This window comes from Simochromis diagramma, unplaced genomic scaffold, assembly GCF_900408965.1.
Source record: "Simochromis diagramma unplaced genomic scaffold, fSimDia1.1 OVJJ01000367.1, whole genome shotgun sequence".
Classification (NCBI taxonomy): domain Eukaryota; kingdom Metazoa; phylum Chordata; class Actinopteri; order Cichliformes; family Cichlidae; genus Simochromis; species Simochromis diagramma.
In genome coordinates, this window is record NW_024387288.1 from 1,207,162 (window position 1) to 1,212,766 (window position 5,605).

The following is a 5,605-nucleotide window of genomic DNA, read 5'->3' on the forward strand; positions in this document are numbered from 1 at the left end:
ATCAATTATGTGTACTTTCCAGTGCACCCTTAACGACCTTCATCACCTCTATGAACCGAGGCTGTTTCAGGGGCCTTGCATCCTTTCCATTAGATTTCCATGTTTCCATCAGGGTGCAGACCCTGATTTCTTCCATCGGCTTTTATTTTTGAAACTCATCTGTAATGCTGAATAAATTGGGTCTTTGTGTTTCACAGCAGAACATAGAAAACATGTAAAGTCTTTAAAATGAGAAACCGTACCATGTTAGGAAACACATGAGCTCATTTTGAGTTTGAATAAAGTTGGGACAGGAAGCAGCTGATCAACTGTCAGCAGCTCGGTCACATGGGTCAAACTCAAAATCAGCTCATGTCTGTTAAACATTTCACAGTTTCTACCTTTAATGTGTTTTTGTTGTACTGGGAATAAATATGGATTCATGTCGTCTATTTACAACTTGTCTAATAACCCTGACAGGCACTGTGCCTCGCCTCAGCCCACTGCAGAGCACATCCATCAGGTGTTACCTCGACCTGTCGCAGCAGGATGTCACACTGACACAGGCACGAAAATGGATCAGAGAAAATCCAGCGCGCAGCGGAAAGAAAGGAAAGTTTCTCAAATGAAAGTGAAAGTGAAGCTCTCGGCTGTCAGACTCTCTGTGTTGTCCCGACCTGCATTCGGGGCTCGCTGACCTGGAAGTCCCGGCAGAGCAGGCAGACGAATCTTTTATCAGGGAGCTAAAAAAAGGAACAGGACAGACTGACGAACATCGGTGAATGTGGCAGAAAGTCTAAATGATTTCCCGTGGAAGAGGAAGAGGACGAGGAAGAATGTAAATGTGCTCTCAGGCCTGAGCCGTCACATCAGGAACACCAACCCTGATTTCACTGGGCTCAGCAAATTGCACCATTCATCCTTCATTTAAAATTTCACTTCATCCAAAAGAGAAATGAGAGTCTGTGTGTGTCTGTGTGGTGTTAGTGTGTGACGTCAGATCTGATCGGAGCCTGGGCTCTCAGATTTATTGGAGATGAATAGAAACTTCAGTAAGTGGGAGCACAGAGCGTTCTCACTCCCGAGGCGTAACATGTCGACGTTTTGTCACGTCCCGCGGCGTTCCTGAGGAACGCGAAAGGAGACCTTCGGCGTTCTTATGGTACGCGGCGGGTTATGGCTGGAATCCAGTGCAATGACGCTCCCGCGGTAGTAGACGTTCCAGCCCTGTATTCCAGCCCTAAACCTAACCTTATCCCTAGCCCTGACCATAACCTTATTCCTGACCTTAACCAGGACTTTAATGATGTTAAATAGCGTGTTTCTAAGCGATTTGAAGAAAAAGAGCGAACATGTGTAGGTTCAGTCCAGACGGTTCTCATATTTCCTCTTTTTCCGAGGTCGTCATTTAGGAACGTGGTGGGTAGCCGAAAACGTAATATGGTGACGATTTGTCACCTAGCGTAAAATGTTACGCTTTGGGAGTGAGAACGGGTTGGGGAGCAACGCGTAACCTACACTGCTACAACTACAGGTCACATCTATAGCAGCGTAGGTTACTGCTATAACTACAGGTCACATCTATAGCAGTGTAGGTTACTGCTATAACTACAGGTCACATCTATGCAGTGTAGGTTACTGCTACAACTACAGGTCACATCTATAGCGGTGTAGGTTACTGCTACAACTACAGGTCACATCTATAGCGGCGTAGGTTACTGCTATAACTACAGGTCACATCTATAGCGGTGTAGGTTACTGCTATAACTACAGGTCACATCTATAGCGGCGTAGGTTACTGCTATAACTACAGGTCACATCTATAGCGGTGTAGGTTACTGCTATAACTACAGGTCACATCTATAGCGGTGTAGGTTACTGCTACAACTACAGGTCACATCTATAGCGGCGTAGGTTACTGCTATAACTACAGTCATCTAGCAGTGTAGGTTACTGCTATAACTACAGGTCACATCTATAGCAGTGTAGGTTACTGCTATAACTACAGGTCACATCTATGCAGTGTAGGTTACTGCTACAACTACAGGTCACATCTATGCGGTGTAGGTTACTGCTACAACTACAGGTCACATCTATAGCGGCGTAGGTTACTGCTATAACTACAGGTCACATCTATAGCGGTGTAGGTTACTGCTATAACTACAGGTCACATCTATGCAGTGTAGGTTACTGCTACAACTACAGGTCACATCTATAGCAGTGTAGGTTACTGCTAACTACAGGTCACATCTATGCAGTGTAGGTTACTGCTACAACTACAGGTCACATCTATAGCGGCGTAGGTTACTGCTATAACTACAGGTCACATCTATAGCGGTGTAGGTTACTGCTACAACTACAGGTCACATCTATAGCGGCGTAGGTTACTGCTATAACTACAGGTCACATCTATAGCGCGTAGGTTACTGCTACAACTACAGGTCACATCTATAGCGGCGTAGGTTACTGCTATAACTACAGGTCACATCTATAGCAGCGTAGGTTACTGCTATAACTACAGGTCACATCTATAGCGGCGTAGGTTACTGCTATAACTACAGGTCACATCTATAGCGGCGTAGGTTACTGCTATAACTACAGGTCACATCTATAGCAGCGTAGGTTACTGCTATAACTACAGGTCACATCTATAGCAGCGTAGGTTACTGCTATAACTACAGGTCACATCTACGCCGTGTAGGTTACTGCTACAACTACAGGTCACATCTATAGCGGTGTAGGTTACTGCTATAACTACAGGTCACATCTATAGCAGCGTAGGTTACTGCTATAACTACAGGTCACATCTACGCCGTGTAGGTTACTGCTATAACTACAGGTCACATCTATAGCAGTGTAGGTTACTGCTATAACTACAGGTCACATCACACGGCCCACAAACACCGTTCAGCCCTGCTCTTTGCTCCATGTCCGTCTCTCTTCTTCTGCTGCTGTTTTTTGAATCACGAGGAAAAGAACGAACAGAACGACCTCAGCGGTGACACCTGTATAAATGTGTGCAGCGGCGTTGGCGGCACTGTGGTTGTACAGCCTCTTCCCTCGCTCTGCATGTCTGATGGAGACTTTTATGGTTTTGTGTCTCTGGCTGGAATCGAACCAGCGACTCATGTGTAACGCCACCACTGGAGACACTCCACACTCGGACTGAATGCAGAGGTGTGATTCAGGCATCAGTTAGTGATGTGGTGAAACCTGAGCAGAGGAGTCTGCTGAGAAAAGACTTCTGCTGCTTCCAGGACGCTGCTCACGTCTTCTTTTTAAAAACGTGTTTGTATTCTTCTCATGGAGGTGAGAATGATCCTGCTTTTCATTTCTAACACAACACCTCCGACTCCCGTGAAGTCTCTGACGCCTCCTTTGCTGTTTGACGTCTCCTCCTCCTCCCCAAACCAAAGATGGATGACATCTCAGCCTGGACTCGAGGCTATACTGCTGCATACATGGTTACTCATCTCCATACACGTATGTATGTGTTACACATAAACACGTTACTATGTCCCCGCTACATCAGATGTTCCTGCGTGATGGATCACGATGGCCTGCAGGCACTAATGTGTCAGCTTATTGGTGTTTTATTACAAAAACCAGATCCATACGTTAAATTAGATCAGAGCAGAGAAGCAGAATATTGCAGAGCGATGCACACACGGCTGCTTACATGATAACACTGTGCATGAAATATGAAGCTCCTCACGTCTGCCTCCCATCACATCCTCTCCGGCTCCATCTGTCCTCTTCAGCTCTTCATTAAATGTGGAATTTGTCATTTTTTAGGGAATGTGAGTGCAGGAAAACATTCTGAGTACATGTGGAGACGTTTCCACGGCAGCGGGCAGGCCGGCGTGGCGCGACGTCACGTGTTTACGTGTTCTTTCACATTCAATGCTCGACTTTTGGTTCTGAGGTGAAAAACAAACCTGTTCCCACAACATGATCCAAACTCTTACTGACTTATTTTCCAAAACCCGGAGCCACATCTGAGCTCGCAGCTCCGGCGTCCTCATAACCTCGTCTCACGTACGAGATCCTGTTTGTCAAACATCTGCTCACGAGCTCGGCAGACGAGCGCGACGCGACGGAGATCTGATGCTTTTATATACTTTCATGTCTTTGTGGACACTTTGCAGATCAAACGCAGACAAAGACGTCAAAACAGAAGCAGCAACACGAGAACCAAAGTTCAGCCTCGACATCACATCTGCACCGATTTATAACACGTACTCAGCTGAACACGTTTCATACATGTGTGACCCTGCTGCTGCTCAGAGTACTCACTCAGCTACACGTGTGCTGCTGGAACACCGGAGTTTATTTAGAAAAGCAGACACAGGACATGTAAGTGACACAAGTGTGCAGAATCACACGTTAGAGCAGAGAGGAGGAGTCACCTGTTTGACTCTGAGGGCCTCAAACATGATTCACCTCAGAGAGGAAACACTGAACTTTGCTCAGACCTACAAAATAAAGCACTCAGAAGTTTAACGTGTCCGTCATTTCCACTTGCAGCCCCAAACACATGGACACAAGCAGCTCAACACAACACCGAATGATTACAGAGGAAGAAACCTCTGACCACACACACACACACACACACACACACAGTAACACATACACCCACAGTAACACACACACACACACACACACACAGTAACACATACACCCACAGTAACACACACACACACACACACACACACATACAGTAACACACACACACAGACACACACACAGTAACACACACACACACACACACAGTAACACACACACACACACATACAGTAACACACACACAAACACACACAGTAACACACACACACAGTAACACAGTAACACACACACATACAGTAAAACACACACCCACAGTAACACACACACACACACACATACAGTAACACACACACACAACACACACAGTAACACACACACACAGTAACACACACGCACACACACACAGTAACACACACACACACACACACACACACAGTAACACACACACACACACACACACACAGTAACACACACACACGACACACACACACACACACACAGTAACACACACACACACACAGTAACACACACACAGACACACAGACACACACACAGTAAACACACACACACACAGACACACACACAGACGCAGACACACACACACACACACAGTAACACACACACACACAGACACAGACACACACACACACCACACACACACACACACACTCCAGGGGGGAAAGTTTAATAAGAGCCAAACTCTGATCGATGGCTTTAATTTAAACATCAAACTGTGCAGGAAGTCGACCACTGCTAAACCAATTACACTGTGTGTGTGTGTGTGTGTGTGTCTGTGTGTGTTGTGTGTTACTGTTGTGTGTGTGTGTGTGTGTGTGTGTGTATTCCTGTGTGTTATAACACAGAGTGGTCTGGGGGTCATGTCTCCGTCCTTTTAATTATTTCCAATCTCTGAGTTTTTTTTAAATTTATTTGTATTTTAAATGATACTTCTGGTTGCCGGGACGACCTGACCTGCAGGCTGACGTTCAGATCTTTGGGGTCCACGATGGTTCAAAGCTGAGAGGCGAGCGCGACTACAAATACATCATATCTGGTTGTG